Genomic DNA, 18118 nt, shown 5'->3' with positions numbered 1-18118 from the left:
CGTTAATAAAATTACAATCAGTCCTATTCTTGCGTTTGTTCACCAAGTCTATTGGAATCCAGTGGTTGATATCACAGTAATCACTTGACGTAATTGAAAGTCAATTTTTGAAAAGAGATCGTAATGCAGTTGCAAGAAAAACACCGCTGTCAACAGCTCAGACTAGCAATATTATTAGCGTGAACAGTCATTGGTATCCAGTACGGCATGATGAAATCGGGAAGTGCAGCATTAAAAAGAAAGTGAAGTATAGCAAGGGAAAATAAATTTAAAGTTCGCTCACCCGTCCAGCAGTCCTTGAGCTTCAATCATGAATATTAAACACCATTTAAAAAGAAACATTGCACACAGACCAGCCGCTAGCGTAAGTAAAATAAAGTCCTCCCTCCACACAAGTCGTCGTCTTCATCCAAATCGCCGATCAAGCCCAGAGCAGGCCTTATTTATACTCCGATGGAAACGTCCAGAAAAGACGAGAGCAGACGGTACACATTGCACAGCGAGGCGGTAGGGGAAGAAAGGAGGGAGGGTAAGCAGCACGGACAGTACAAACTGGACGGGCGAAGAGAGCACACACACACGGGTTAGTAGCGGCATGTCAAGCGTAGCAGACGTAGAATCAGGTAGAATAGTTGAAAAATTTGGAGCACTTTATACTACTTAACAAAACGTGTGAATGAATAATTTTATTTTTAATATTTTATTACCTGGTTTCAGTAACACATCTGTAATGGAAGTTACACTTATGTAACGTATCAACATCCAAAACATTAGTTCCGGACGTTTTTAAACATTTTTATTATGTAAGTTATAATTACATTTCACAGAGCGGAGTGATAGCACATGCCAAGATACTTCAGCTATGGACCCAATGTCCGCAATTTGGAGACGAGTGGGTTCGAACCTTCCCTTTGGCTGTCCCGAAATTTGTTTCCTGACGTCACCCAGTTTCACTTCCAGGTTGTCCGACTCGTTGGCTGAACGGTCAGAGTACTGGCCTTCGGTTCAGAGGGCCCCGGGTTCGATTCCCGGCCACGTCGGAGATTTTAACCTTAATTGGTTAATTCCTACGGCACGGGGGCAGGGTGTATGTGTTGTATTCACACCATTTCATCCTCATCACGACGCGCAGGTCGCCTACGGGAGTCAAATAGAAAGACCTGCACGTGGCGAGCCGAACCCGTCCTGGGATATCCCGGCACTAAAAGCCATACGACATTTCATTTCACTTCCAGGTTAATGCCTCGACAGTTTCTATTCACAGGATACAGCTGATTCCATCCACCCCCTTCCGTAATTCCATTCCATGTAAGGTTTGTGTAAGCTGTCTCGAGACCAGGTCAATTGCCAGATAACTGGACGTAATTACTCGTCTCTTAAACAGTTTTATGCTAATTAAAACCTACTTCTGCCAAGACAGCCATGCCTCTTCGTTCCCTGGATGTCCATTCTTCAAACAGGCAATAAATGCACACTACAGACATTAACGTCACCTCACCTACACAAACACACGCCCTATCCCCTCCTAAGTTTTCAAACCTGTCCTCTATCGAACCCAGGACCCTTAATCACCGCCCCTCATCTTTCAAGCCAAAACTCCAACATTCTCCTCCAAATACAATTAATCAAATTACTTACTTCCCAAATCAAACCACATCAAACACCTATAACTACAACTCATCAATTACCTGACCAAGCTAGACAACACGCCCCTCCCCCTCGTAAAACAATCCCAATACACAGTCATGAAATTCCCATTAAAATTTCTTACTTCCTCATAACTATTAACACTATTAACATGAAAGCACTGGAACTACAACAAGCTGAGGCGGGTATACCAGTAAACCAATGAAAGCAGTTAATTCGAAAATACCGAGCACCGCACAACAAATATATCCATGTATAAATTAGCACCTCATATACGGTATGGGCCGCTGCAAACCGTAAAGCAACATTCGGCATGGTTGGTACTTAGATGGGCGGCCATCCAAGCCCATCCGCATACCGTACCTCATAAAGTATAACTGTGCCGACTAATGACGTGTGAAAAAATCGAGCCAACCTACAGTAATACACTAACACTACAAATACATTAACACTCAAACTAAAACAGAATTAAATTTAAATTGATAAATTATCTCAAATTAAGTGACATCCTTATTATATAAGACAATACACGCCGACAGAGAAGCGCAATGGCGTACCGATATCGGCACCACTCATCGAATGAAAGACATTCTGCAGAAACAGTATCCAACGCAATGCCGCTCCCCTTAGAGGCCATGGGATTATTATTAATATTATTATTATTATTATTATTATTATTATTATTATTATTATTATTATTATTATTATTATTATTATTATTATTTTACAATTCGCTTTAGGTCGCACTGATACAGATAGGTGTTATGGCGAGGATGGGACAGGAAAGTGCCAGGAGTGAAGGAAGCGACCATGGCCTTAAATAAGGTACAGCCCCATTATTTGCCTGGTGTGAAAACGGGAAACAATGTAAAACCATTTTCAGAGTTGCCTACAGTGAGGTTCGAACCCATTATCTTCCGAATGGAAGTTCACAGTTGTGTGCCCTAACCGCACGGCCAACACGCTCGGTCACACATATTCAAATTCAAGAAAGTGGATGCATGAATGATACCTCAAAATAGGGGGTTTCAAGGTGAAACCACTCTGCAGGTCGGGCAAAGACTGACTCCTCGTGGCCACTATGGTTCAAAGGGGAAGGTATACATCCTGGTAACCATCATGGCAGTCAACATCTCAGATTCTTGGAAATGTCAGTGGGAAGGATGTTCTTTACTCTTACACCACAACATTTTTCGAAACCCATATCTTGAACCAGATCTGTTCCGCCTTACCAGACGTCAGTGGAGAATTCTCAATCGAAACAGAATTGTTCAGGGCAGATATGGTGTCGCACTCACCAAATAGAGATGGCGGACTATGGAGAGCAGTTACAGAACGGTTCAATATGTTGCCTTCCAGTGCCCACTTCAAGCTTTCCAGGACACTATGACCGTAAAGCGGTCGGGTGGAAAACGTAACGTGAACGGTCGGTCTGGTTCAGGTAGACCTAATATAAAAACAATTATCTAAACCCTTTTAGCGATTCATTCCCAGAAACAGACATATTTTACAATAAGATGGAATAAGACCAATACACTGAAAACATTTCTTTAGAATTCTTTTATTCATAACAAATTTTAAAATGTCAACTGAAAATTAGCATAATTTAGGGTTCAAAACTCACACTGATATGAAAAATTTGTGTACTTAATATACTGTATCTGTATGTTAACACAATTTTCAAAAAAAGATCCCAATGATTCTGAATATGCCCATCAACATGTAATATTTTAATAGCATTTAAAGAAGTTCCAGCTGGATCAGATTCCTTAGTTTATTCTGTCCTTATCAACAAAATAACGAGGAGAACTACCTGCATATGAATCCTCTGTAATCATCGTAACACTGGGACAGGGTATAGTGGGATCTTTCACCTCTTCTCCTTCACTAAATTCACTTTTCGATTCATGATCACTGGTTATCGCAAAATCCCGGTCAATGTCTGAATCATCAAATTAATCATCGTATAACATTTTCTATATTATACTGCCATATTCAAAACTTCATGAAAACACTAGTACTATTGTTTTCTGAAGATATTGGTAAGGTAGGAACTCTCAAAATTATACGACAGAAAATAACCTTGTCAGCGTGTTGGACAGAATTACTCACGTCAATGGTCGGGTTGGACCTGAGAGACTCACAGATACTGTACTGTACGCAAGTGACAGAGAAAGACTAACTGATGAATCAACTAGATAATAACTGAAACACATCCCTATGACCAATACGAGAAGGTATAGAGCCTTCCGAACGTGAGACCTTGCGGTAATTGCCCGAAAGTTCCAGTGAATTTCCAATCTGAATGTAGGTCTGTAATTGACTATCTGATCTTGCGATTTCGCTAGATCATTTTTCTGTTATGCACTCGTACACAACTTGCATTTACCATTATGTTATCGTATGTTGAATAAATAAACTAAACCCTAGATTCTTGATAGTATGAAATGAAAGAACGTCAGTTTGGATTGCCGTATATTTCAGGAAAGTAATCAATATATATCGATGGCCTAGAATGAATACCTCGTATCTCACAAAGTATCCATTATTTCCCTTAAGATTAGTTACGCCTCCCAGCCACCCATGAATATACAGTCAGTAGTATAATTGGATGGTTCGGGCGCCGCCTCCTCCTCCGGGCTCCCAGGGGCCCCTCCGCCTCCCACGGGAAATTTGAATTTTGGCGGGAAATTTGAATTTTGGCGCGAGATTTGAATTTTGGCGCGAGATTTGAATTTGTAAACAAAGCCACGTGCTTTTTAACAGCTGTCATAGACAACAACGCATCGCTAACCTCACTGCTGCCATCTTGACGGGCCTAAACCCCAGTGGTACCAACTTAACCTAACTAGCGCGAGATTTGAATTGGTAAACAAAGCCTCGTGTTTTTTGACAGCCACGTGCTTTTTGACAGACAACAACGCATCGCAAACCTCAGTGCAGCCATCTTGACGGGCCTAAACCTCAGTGCTACCAACGTAACCTCACTAGAGCGAGATAAACAAATCCACGTGTTTTTGACAGCCACGTGCTTTTTTGACAGCTGTCATCCGCCATCTTTAAACTACAGAGCACCGTGCTGCCCTCTTTATCGCAGTAGCTGCAAATTCGTCACCTGTCATCGGCAGTGCTGCCATCTTGGCGGGCCTAAACCTTAGTGCTACCAACTTAACCTCACTAGCGCGAGATAAACAAATCCACGTACTTTTCAACGCTTCATCGCTATCGAAACAAGTTAAGTTTGTACCTAGAAACGCTACTGCTGAAGCACGTATTACATCAAAACAAGTCCCTACACATCAACTGTCTGCATATAGACTCAAAGTTCACAACAAGCCTCTGTTACCCTATGTAGATATAAGATACTGTAAAGACCCCAACGTACTCGTAAAACGTTTACAATTGCCAGTCAAGATGGCAGCAGTGAGGTTAGCGATGCGTTGTTGTCGATGACAGCTCTCAAAAAGCACGTGGCTTTGTTTACAAATTCAAATCTCGCGCCAAAATTCAAATTTCCCGCCAAAATTCAAATTTCACGCCAAAATTCGAATTTCCCGCGGGAGGCAGAGGGGCCCCTGGGAGCCCGGAGGAGGAGGCGGCGGCGCCCGAACCATCCAATTATACTACTACAGTCCATCAGAACAATGTTCGTTGTGTTCCTTTTTCCTATGCCGATGTGTGAAGGAAAATGTACCTTACCGTACCGTACTGTAGGAAAGCATGTCTGCGTGACGTATTTACTAACTCCTAGAGTATAATTTTTATAAGGCTCATTTTCCTTTACTCGTACGCATAGGAAAATCAACCCAACGAACATTGTTCTGATGGACTGAATATCCAAATGTGGCTGGAAGGCGTAACCAGTCTTAAGGGAAACAATGGATAGGAAGAACTTTGTGAGATACGAGGTATTCAATCTAGGCCATCGATATGTTCAATAAGTAATGCCCTCTGAGCAGCCTACCGAAGATCAAGCTCACATTTAATTAATATCCACAGAGGTGTTCACCGTAGACGTGACGGCAGGAATGTCATCAGCAAAGCCCCCGCGTGCGTTGCCTCACGCCTCATGTGGCAGGAATTTGAATTAAAGCAGGAATGTTCAAGTCTCTGTTCTACAGTTCAGTAGCGACGTAATTAAAGGTCACTGTAGAGGATATCTGATTACTTACGTTCATAAATTATTGATTTGTTAGTTGGCGGGACTGAAGTCCGTCTTCATGAGCTCAGCTTCGAGTCTCGCAAAGGTCGCCAGAATTATAAAAACGAGAAATTCCTCAGCTCAACCTGTACAAGCGCGCAGTGTTGCCAACATAGCGGATTTTCCGCTAAATTTGGCGGAATTAGAAGACTGTATATATCATTTAGCGGCCAGCGGATTTCTTGGTGGAATTCTAGATTTATCATAGCGGAATTTAGTGTTTTATCCATGTTACGTTTTTAAAAAAATTTGTACTACAGTCTTTCTCTGCGCTATTACGTATTTCTTGTCTAGAGCTAGCAGTCACATGAGGAAAACATACTACAGTATTTGGATTTGATGTTATGAGATCAAGGTATCATAAATTTTTAATGCGTGGGGAAACGGAACTTATCTCTAAGTTGACGAATGACGACAGATAATTAAACTGTGAGAGAGTAGCATTTATATTTATGCTATGAAGGAAGACCGTTTAATGTACTTGCCTGTTCTGTGTGTGGCCCTTGAGGTAGGGGATTCACCTAGTATGCATCCGGCAGCAAAACGCCTACAAGTTTTAGCTCGCCGGCAGGGTTAATCCCAGTGAAACTCTCAGATCAGGTGAGTTCAGATATTTACTTTTTTATTATTATTATTATTATTATTATTATTATTATTATTATTATTATTATTATTATTATTATTATTATTATTATTATTATTATTATTATTCGTTTTTATTGCTCGTTATTTGAAGTCGGATTTCTTGGCGGAATTTCAACGGATTTTAGTATCTTGAAAATATAAGTTGGCAACACTGCGACCGTGGCCTCATAAGTAAGGGATAGCCTTCTAAATATTGATTGTATTTTTCGAATCCCGGATGAGATATTAGAACTAGGTCCACAGAGCTTCCCATGCTATCCCTTTTAGGTGGGGTCGGTAGTTGATTATATCCATGATACGTCCTGCCTGTCTTAAGTTGTAACGAAAATGGGAAACAGGTGCTATCAATCTGAGAGCGTAGTTTGGTGACCACGGTTCTATTAGCTGAGCCTAATATTGCTGCCACCTACTCTCCTTACGCATAGTCCCTTCGCTTTAATTCTCTCTATCCAACCTTCCTTCATCAACTCTTATTCTTCTCCGACCCCGACATATTATGTTTGAGAGGCCTGGACAGTCTTTTGTTTTTATTTCATTCGTGGGCCTTCACTCACTTTGGGGTTGGGGGTACATTCTTTTTCGAAATATCATGTCTCTTCTATTTTCGTTTTGATTAGTGTTAACACTGATTTGACCTCGTGTAGTCCTTGGGACCTGTGACGTTACATGATATTTCTGTAAGTGGAATACTTTGTCACCAATTGACACCCCCTTCCCACTACCATTTTACAGTCACTCCAGTCAGGCTGTGGTGATAAGACGTGTAGGATTTGTGGTCGCTCGGTAGGTAAGTATTCAGTTACCAGTGATCTGTTGGACCACTCGAGATCAGTTACGTAAATTTGTTTGTTTTTTACTTATTTTCATCTTTATTTATGTTTAGTTAAACGATATATAATGGACCGTTCCAATGCTGACCCCAGCTGGATAAATGTACGATCCCCGGATTTCGAGAATGTTGTTGCTGATTGGATGAAAGCGGGTGAGGAAATCTAACAGTCTCCGAAGAGCAGATAGATACCCACTGCAATATGCTTCAGAAGAAGAGTTTCCAGACCAAGATGATACCAATTACATACCCAGTGATCACGAAACTGCTACTGAGGTAAGCACATCAGAAAATGAAAGCACAGAGCCTGAAGACGTCGACGCGCCAATACTACGGCATGTGGGCTCAGCCTGAACAAACTAAATCCCAACAATGAGGCATCAGAGGAAAAATGGATCGCAACAAACTCAAATGTTGTTCAGTTTGTCCGGCGAAGAAGAGAACTAAAACATCTACCTTTGTTACAAATCTAAGCAGCTAATCTGCTTGGCACACATCAAGCATGTTTGCAACGGCTGAGTCAGAGGTAAGAATTAGGGCATACTGGCCCCATGCAGGATTATTTTATTCGCTTTTGATACTTTTGGTTTTTACTGTCATTTACATCATGTAGGTTTTGTCTTAAAATTCATTAATTTAAGTTGTCAACCATGAAAATTGGTATTTTGTTCTAAAGCAAAGACTGACACCTCACAATTTTAGTAGTATTTTGATTTTTGTGCCATTATGCGTTTGCATAAAAGTACAGTTTTCCTAAATCCTGCTTTATTCGCATTAATGAGAATGCATTTGCATTGTTATTTAAATCAATAAAAAGAAAACAATATAGTTTTAGAAATATATATTTTATTTTCTTGGTTCCTGAGACCACACGAGGTTACTATTGTGAGTATTGTCCGCGAGGACTATCAAGAGCTTTTAGAGGATGGTCCTGCAGTTTTAAAACAAAACCTCACATACTGAACGTGCGAGGTTCGTTGGTCACTGGCGTTATGGGGATGTTGGGATTCGATTGTTCGTTGGCGGAACTGATGTCCGTCATCATGAGCGCAGCTTCGATTCTCGCAAAGGTCGACAGAATTCAAGGAATCGGAAAGTCCTTAGCTCCCCACGTCACGATCGTGGCGTAGTAAGTACGGGGCAGCCTTCTAACGCGGATGAGGGACTGGAACAAGATCCACACAGCCTCACTTACTACCTCTTCTGTGTGGGGTCGGTAGTGTTGATAGCGTTCCTTGCTCCTTACCGCACTACTGCCAACTACGAACGAGTTTTGCACTGGGGAAAATTAGTAAATCGTGTTCATATGAACAATATGTAATTCATATATGCAGATTTAATTTATGTAAATGAAGAGGAAAAGGAAAGTTGTAGGCAAATACAAGGAAGTGTGATGCCGTAAATATTTGTGCCTGCCTTGCATGTACTTTGTGGAACAGACAGATATCGGAAATAATGTCAGAAAAATGTACCTGTAGAATCATAATTATACGTCATAATATTTTTTCCCTTGTTATATACAAGTCCCTGGAAGTACAAAGTAAACAAGATATTAGGCATATGAAAGGCAAATTAATATTATGAGAGAACTTGTGCTTCACGATACCATATTGAATCATATTGTTACAGGAACAAAGTGTTCAAAAAACATGAAAATCTCATCCTTCATATCGTTTTGCATTTAAAACCATGTTTTTTTATCTCTCGCTAAATTCTAAGAAGTTGAAAAAAATTTTATTAGTAATTTGAAAAGAGGTTAATTAACACCTGACAATGGGTTTATTGGGTTGGGATACAGTACCATATCTGACGTACTTGTTTGATTGCTGTTTGCATGAAGGAGCTATGCCAAATGAGTGGAGAGTTGCTGTAGCTTCTCCTGCGCATAAAGGAATGGGTGATAAACATAAAGTCGAAAATAACATGGCAGTCAGTTTGATATGTTTTGTATGTACGTTTTGGGGCATTATTTCTGATTATACTAGACATGTTTTCTAAATTAACAACTGATTCGATAGAAGGCAGTGCAGATTTACGAAAGGTTATTCTACTAAAGCTCATCTTGTAGGATCCCAGCAAGGTACAGCAAATATATTACATTTAGGAGGTGAAATGGACTGCATTGCGATTGACCTATCTAAGGCATTTGACAGTTATAGATTTAAATCTAGACAGGTTTTCGATGTTTAAAAGTTTTGACCAGGACATGTTCTTAAGTAATAATGTTTAGCTGTCGAAGAGAAATAACGTAATAAAGCCACATACTGTGCACCTACGAGGAAGTGGTTATACAGCGATATTTTGTTCAAAAGTTCATACCAGTCTCATCAGATGAAGGTTGAGTGTGACAGGTCATAGGCTATATCTTTGTTATGCTTTCATACAGTGGCTTCTCGCACCGGTACGTCAGGCTCTTCCACTAATAAAACTACTACAGGCTCACACAAGGCTGTATGTCATGTTTGAACTATTGTGCTCTGTTTACAAGCAGGTAGATATATTACCCTCCTACAATTACACAATACACCGTAAATTAGCGGCACTACTTTAATTACTAGCTATTAGCATATATTCGCAGCCGGGACGTATGATATATGAGCTCGCACAGGTAATGTTTAACGCTCCACCAATTTGCTTGAAACTTATCACAGGAGAAGTGTCAAAACCCGGTTATTTTCTAAGGTTAATGTAATACAACTAATAACCAGAGCAAGCTTTTAAACATTTTTTGCTCGGAATATTTCGTCGTTGCCGGGACAAAACCTCCTATGTGATAATATTTTTGGAGCTATACTGACCCGCATCACATACATTATGAAGAGCGAGAATACATGGTCTTCCGGACTTTGATTTTAGTATCATTATTGCTCTACAATACAAACCCATGTAGTTTATGGATATATTTGACGGTTTAGGAGCTTACGCCGATAGTGTTTGTCACCTGGCAAATTTCGTTCGAGATGTTACGCAGAAATCTTTACTGCTCTTTTCATTTAATCAAAGATACTTGAACGTTCCTCCGAAGATACTTTAGTTCAGTGCAACAGCGAAAAGCACAAAAAATTCGTCCACTGGTTCTCGAGTTGTAGCTAGACACCTTTACACACATTCATGCGTATAGACATACAGACAAATAGACAGTTTTATATATGTTGAGTTATCCTGAGTCAGCTATCGTTATTTTCCATACAGCCACATACAGTAGGTCTGAAGTGCAGATCACTGCGAATACTTTACTTCATGCTTACACAATACTGTTGATAGTTGCTGCCAGATCAATTTTCGTTTTGTTATACCTTTATTTAATTTCAATTGTTAATATGATCCGCCCGGTGATCATGACTGATAAGGTGGTAAGTCCTCAAGATCTTACATCGTGGTCAGCTAGTTTGAGTCCCGTTGTTGGAAAAAGAAAACTCTGGAATGTGGCAGTAGTAGGCTATGTGCGAATGTGCGGACACCGAGTTTCGCCATCTCTCTATCTCAATATAATTGTTGTCTTACACCCGATGTGCAGGCCAGCCTTAAGTGTAAAACGGGAAGTCCTACCCCAGGCGTCTCCGCTATCGTAATTTACTAATGTGTAGGAAACTGACAACCTGCGAGATTACACATCCTAAGTAACTAATTTGATTCACTTGTTCCATGTTTGTACTCCTGACCTTACATTGAATTCTTCCAGTTTTCCTCCTAACAGTCTTGGAAATGCTAATTTTCATATCGTCCCCGCACAACCACAATCGAATGTCCAAAAAGTTATATTGCAGGCATTCAGCCCCGTCATCCATTAAGACTTCGTCATCGGCATAAGTCAAAGAGTGTACACCATTTTCTCCTGACTGAATACCTTCCCTTCATTTTATGCACTTCAGCACATATTCAATGTAATATATGAATGATCAGTTTGAAAGTATACAGCCTTTTCTAGCATATGTACCTACTTTGAACCAAGAACACATTGTCTCGTCAATTCTCCCTGAGGTCCGATCTGATTGCCACTACCAACCGTTCTTTGATCTCAAAATCCCTCGGTATGGCCAACATATGTTCCCTTTGTACTCTATCATACACATTCGCTGTACCTGTGGAAGATATACATAATTGTCTCTTCCTCCCATGAAACATTTTCAATTAAAGCATACTGAAAAATAGTCCTCGGAGCATATCCGAAGTCTTAAACCGTATTGATTACCATCCACCTTAATCTCCGGCACTGATCGCATCCCCCCTTGGCGAAGACCTATCACGGTATGCTGATCAATGAGTTTAAATACCTCGATTGTTCTTGCTCTCCTTCCTGTCCCGTTGCTCACAGAAAGGTGCAATGACTCATTTCGTTCTATTCAAAGGTATCTTACTGGTACTGATTCTGACCTATTACTCCTCCCAACCCCTTGACGTATGGGTAGTGTGCCTGCCATTTACACGGAAGACCTGAGTTCGATTTACGATGAGGTCAGTGATATTTACCGGGACCTGAGGGCTGGTTCGAGGCCATCCAACGTACATGATTGCGTAAGTGACGGTGAGAAGTCAGGAATGACGTCTGAGAGGGTTCGCAAACTCTAACTACGCGTAATCTCATCATTGCAAGCCGTTGGGCTGAACAGCGATCGCTCGTTAACCAAAGGCACCTTGTGGCTGAGAGTACCACAGGGTCACAGGTTATTTTTTACAATTATTTTATGTAGCCGTAGAAGCGCATGATTAGCTCAATGGCCTAGGTGTTGGCTTCCCACCCGGTAAGTTGAGCTTCGAATCCCGGTAGATTCTGCGCTGAAACAAAAAGACCTCAAAAGACACTTCGGCCCTAAATTTCCGGCCAAAACCAAAATGGGCCTGGGTGGCTCCAGCTACTCCAGAAATAAATAAACTGCAGAAATGAACTTTATGTAGCAATACTTCCAACTATATTTCAAGCATTTCAGGTCTAATTTCATTTATTCCTCCTGTTTAATGATGGTGCAGTTTACTTAATATTTTCCCCATCTCCTCGAGAGGAATTCTATTCCCATCGTTGTCCACCACACCTTGATAAAGACGATTCTGTTCAAACTAAGAAGATTTTGAAATTAATCTTTCTGTTTATCCAGTAGTTTCCTAGGATCCGCAATGAGTTCACTTCATTTACCCGAAACAGGCTCATTTCCATATTTACCCACCTTTTCAAGATTATTCATAATAGTCCACAAAGTTTTCACCTCCACTTCACCAAGCCATTCCTGGTCATTTTCGATGCTTCTGCTTGGAATATGATATGTTCCGCTCGATTTCTTTCGTCTACTTAAATAAATCCTAGTTGCGAAATAATTTCATTCACCTTCATTTTACACCTCATATTGCCCTGACTTCTTCATCAGTAATATTTCTTCCTTTCTTAATACGTTTACCGCCCACGGTCGGTTTTTCTCCCGGACTCAGCGAGCGGTCCCACTTACACCACCTCGCTGGCAGTGTCCTGGAGCGTGGGACTTTGGGTGGGGATACAACTGGAGAGTAGGACCAATATCTCGCCCAGGCGGATTCACCTGTTATGCTGAACAGGGTCCTTATGGAGGAATGGGGATACACCGTTCCACCACTCGTAACACTTTTCAAATTTCGTGGCAGAGCCGTGAATCGAACCCGGGCCTCCGAAATCGGTAGCTAATCACTACACCACAGAGGCAGACGTTGCCTTCAACTGCTTACATAAATTCGTGTTCAGAAATAATTGTGTTCACCTTCATTTTATGTCACATGAATCCCGAATTTATATTGTCCAAACAATGCAATAGAAAATAAAATAAAGTAATAAATTATAAAATCGGGTAATAAATCATGTTTATCAATGTGTCGATACCCTAATCCCTCCCAGTTTATAATTTACATTCAAGATCTCTTTTATCATTAATCAAAAGTTTTTGCTTCTCTGTATAGATGGATACGTAATACTCGTCTTGACCTGTTTGGATTTTTACTTCTTATTTCTGCTCTTGGCTACCGGAAATGAGATGGAGTGGCTTGTCGATCACGTGTCGTGCGCAGTTCTTTCCTAATGGAGTTCATTGACTAAGCCAAATACGTTTCTTGGGATTGGAATGAGCTCCAGCGCTTGCTTCGGTTTGAGTTTGACAGGAAATGTGATTACCGCTTCTGTCGTCAAATTAAATTATCCGTATCGATAATTTGATTCGAGAATAAGTAGTAGGGCTTCCCAGTTTCCTTCGCTAATCAGCTGATAGGTGTCAGTGAAAGCACATAGCATCTTAAAGTACATGTGATATTTGTGATGCTGATTTTATGGTATATGACGGTGGTGATTTCCTTTAACTGAAAATAAAAATTGGCGGTAGGCCGTTACTATTGTAACTGCCGCAGGGATTTGTGTGTTTCGTAGATAAAATACAAATATTATGCGGACAATAAATTTTATTCAGTAGAACGTGGTACACTTGGAATGTATGTAATAACTCGGTGTAGTATGAGTCTGTGATATGAGTCATAAGAGACATAACTTAAGAGTTCGAGAGTAATTCTACGAATGAATGTAAGATCAATAAATGAACTGCCAAATATGCTGGGACTTCAAATTAAAGTAGTATTTAAGAAAATCAAATGCCATTTAATTTCTTTCATTTCTCTGGATGTCTACATTAAATTCGGCCATCATGGTGATTGGTATATCAACATCAATGTAATCTCTCCTACAATCATTAAACATGATTCATAATGAAATGTCGTATGGCTTTTAGTGCCGGGATATCCCAGGACGGGTTCGGCTCGCCAGGTGCAGGACTTTCTATTTGACTCCCGTAGGCGACCTGCGCGTCGTGATGAGGATGAAATGAGGATGAAGACAGCACATACACCCAGCCCCCGTGCCATTGGAATTAACCAATTAAGGTTAAAATCTCCGACCCGGCTGAGAATCGAACCCGGGACCCTCTGAACCGAAGGCCAGTACGCTGACCGTTCAGCCAACGAGTCGGACATGATTCATTGTAACGCACTGATTCACTTTCCTTGCTTTCTAACAAAGTCGTACTTGATGTAGATGCACCTTCATTTATTTCAAAGTAGTTAATTATTGTAAATTGTTTTCGCTGTTCCAGTTTTCTCACAGTAACGCCTATTACGATCTTTTCATTTCATTTCTGTTATTCCTTCATCACTCACTTTTCAGGTCTCAACTCTTTCTTTTTCAGGTTTTTACCGAATCCTAAAAAAATACTTTGTTTTTCAGACTATTACATTTGTTATTCTATACAACAGATCTCATTTAATTCACAACGACAGCTAACCTCCAACTGAGCGAGCGGCTTAAAACAGCGCCATCTTTCACGTGATAAGGCGATTCACAATTGAAGGGGAAGCATTCTGTCCTCTAGTCGGAACGAAGATTCGTATGAGTTCGTGCGTCCTGTATGAGAGATTCTCTCAACGCGCGACCAGTGGCGTTGGTGTTATGAAGTTGTGAGGGGAAATTTTGTTTTCTTGTAGGCGTTAGGATTTGACTTATGTCGCGCGCGAAACGTTCTCCATTTCCCATTACTAATAACTGAGTCTTCAAAAATTGTGAGTCGTGGAAGAATGCTGGGTAATGAGTGCTGTAACGAACTCCAGCTAACTCGAATGTTAGAGGGAAGACTTATTGTCCTTTATTCTCGCACTCGAATTGCGTCTGTTAGAAAGTTCCATATCAATACCAATGTTATTGGTTTTAGGCCGCAATAAAAACTATTTAAGGTTTTCGCAGATGCCGAGGTACCAGAATTGTGTCCCACAGGAGCTCTCTTACATGTAATTAGATCTACAGCTGACGTATCTGAGCCAGTGTTGCCAACTTATATTTTCAAGATCCGCTAAATACTACTAAAATCCGCTAAAATTCCGCCAAGAAATCCGATCTCAAATAATGAGCAATAAAAACGAGGAATGATAGTAATAATACTAATAATACTAATACTAATAATAATAATAATAATAATAATAATAAAAGTAAATGTCTGAACTCACCTGATCTGTGAGTTTCACTGGAATTAACCCCTGCCGGCGAACTAAAACTTGTAGGCGTTTTACTGCCGGATGCAAACTAGGTGAATCCCCTATCTCAAGGGCCACACGCAGAACAGGCCAGTCCATTAAACGATCTTCCTTCATAGCATAAATATAAATGCTACTCTCTCACAGTTTAATTATCTGTCGTCGTTCGTCACCTTTCCCCACCCATTACAAATTTATGATAGCATGATCTCATAACATCAAATCCAAATAGTAAGTTTTCCTCATGTGACTGCTAGTTCTAGACAAGAAATATGGAATAGCTCTGAGACAGACTGGAGTACAATTTTTTTTTAAAAAACGTAAAATGGATAAAACACTAAATTCCGCTATGATAAATCTAAAATTCCCCACCGGGCGAGTTGGCCGTGCGCGTAGAGGCGCGCGGCTGTGAGCTTGCATCCGGGAGATAGTAGGTTCGAATCCCACTATCGACAGCCCTGAAAATGGTTTTCCGTGTTTTCCCATTTTTACACCAGGCAAATGCTGGAGCTGTACCTTAATTAAGGCCACGGCCGCTTCCTTCCAACTCCTAGGCCTTTCCTATCCCATCGTCGCCATAAGACCTAACTGTGTCGGTGCGACGTAAAGCCCCTAGCAAAAAAAAAAAAAAAAAAAAAATTCCGCCAAAAAATCCGCTGTCCGCTACATTATATATTTATCCGCCGACAGTCGCCTAATTCCGCCAAATTTAGCGGAAAATCCGCTAAGTTGGCAACACTGATCTGAGCACTTTTAAATACCACCGGACTGAGCCAGGTTCGAACCTGCCAACTTGGGCTTAACCGTCAGAGCCATTCAGCCTGGCACTCTTGTGAATATTACGTACTGACATGTGACTGCACTTACGACTAATTTCCATTGAGTAGTAATTAATTTTTCTAATATAGCGCTAATAATTTAATTTTTAAAATCTAAAATATACAACGCGAACTTTGCGTCTCATTTTAGTAAATCATTTCACTCCTACGTCCCACAAAATAGCGGAAGATATATTTGTTTTAAGTGAAGTTTAATGTGAGAGTAAATCTCACGTGCGACCATTCGTGGGTTAAAAATAAACGTAACTTAAATACTGTTGGCGATACATGCTCTATGCTGAAACACTAACAAATTAAAATTTTTCTTTCCATGTACCAGTTGTCGTGGAACGTAAGCCTACGTTAATTCCAGGATAAGGAAGCAGTACTACATTCCAATTTGTTCTCTTGAATTCCAACTTTATCTTCATATTGTGATCATTCCTACTTTTAAAGATGCCACTCAAACTTATTAGTTTACTGATGTAATTCCACACCATCTCTCCACTGACAGCTTGGAACACACCACTTAGTCGAGCAGCTCGTCTCCTTTCTCCCAAGTCTTCCCAGCCCAAACTTTGCAAAATTTTTGTAACGCCACTCTTTTGTCAGAAATCACCCAGAACAAATCGAGCTGCTTTCTTTAGATGTTTTCCAGTTCTTGAATCAAATAATCCTGGTGAGGGTCACATACACTGGAACCATACTCTAGTTGGGGTCCTACCAGAGACCTATGTGCCCTCTTCTTTACATCCTTACTACAACCCCTAAACACCCTCATAACCATGTGCAGAGATATGTACCCTTTATTTACAATCATACTAATGTGATTACTCCAATGAAGATCTTTGCTTATATGACACCTAGGTACTTACAATGAACCCCAAAAGGAACATTAACCCAATCAACGCAGCAATTAAAACTGAGAGTACTTTTCATATTCACGAAACTCACAATCTGACTTCAAATCCCATTTATCAGTATACCATTGGCTACTGTCGATCTCACAACATTATCGAGGTCATTTTGAAGTTTCTCACAATACTGTAACTTACGTATTACTCTATACATCATCCGCAAAATGCCTTATCTCTGATTAGACTTCTTTACCCATATCATTGATATATATATAAGAAAACATCAAGGTCCAATAATACTGCCTTGAGGAATTCCCCTCTTAATTATTACAGGGACAGGTAAAGCTTCGCCTACTCTAATTCTCTGAGTACTATTTTCTAAGAACAGAGCCAACCATTCATTCACTCTTTTGTCAATTCCAATTCCACTCATTCTTGCCAGTAGTTTCCCATGATCTATCCTATCAAATGCCTTAGGTAGGACAATCGTGATACAGTCTATTAGACCTCATGAATCCAGGATATTTGTTATATCTTGCGGATTATTTTTATTGAACAAGACATTTGGCTTTGTTTGTGTGTTTTTGTTTCCGGCACCTCAAATTTTAATATAGTTGACGCTTCGGTGTAAATTGTTCGAATATATGAGGTATCTAGTTTGTAAACCGGACATGTCCCTTTTTACAATTTTCGAGAAAGCACAGAAAAATGTTATAGATATATATGCCATATGCATATGCCTGTATAATTTTTATAACACTGATATGTGATTAGTTGACTAAATTACATGATCATTTACTGGAAAATTGTTTGAAATTGTTCCGTTTTAAAACTTGACCTGTCCAGTTTGAAACTCAAACGTTAGACTTGTCTGGTTTTGAAACTAGGTGCTTCGTTAACACTTCGGTAAAAAATATATTTCAATTCCTTGGTGATATGTAGTAAAAAGTGAAGTGTTTAGTTCATTGTTAGTGTCCGTTATGCAAGTGTGATTATTGAGTAATCTTAGATTAGTTAATCGTAGTAAGATTTTGTTTGTATTTCCCGTTATGATACAGTGATACATATTCTGGTCTATTGTTTGAGGACCTGCACT

Source organism: Anabrus simplex, chromosome 3, assembly GCF_040414725.1.
Source record: "Anabrus simplex isolate iqAnaSimp1 chromosome 3, ASM4041472v1, whole genome shotgun sequence".
In the NCBI taxonomy this organism is placed as follows: domain Eukaryota; kingdom Metazoa; phylum Arthropoda; class Insecta; order Orthoptera; family Tettigoniidae; genus Anabrus; species Anabrus simplex.
The sequence above is the reverse complement of the archived record's forward strand: the minus strand, read 5'-3'. Positions refer to the sequence as shown.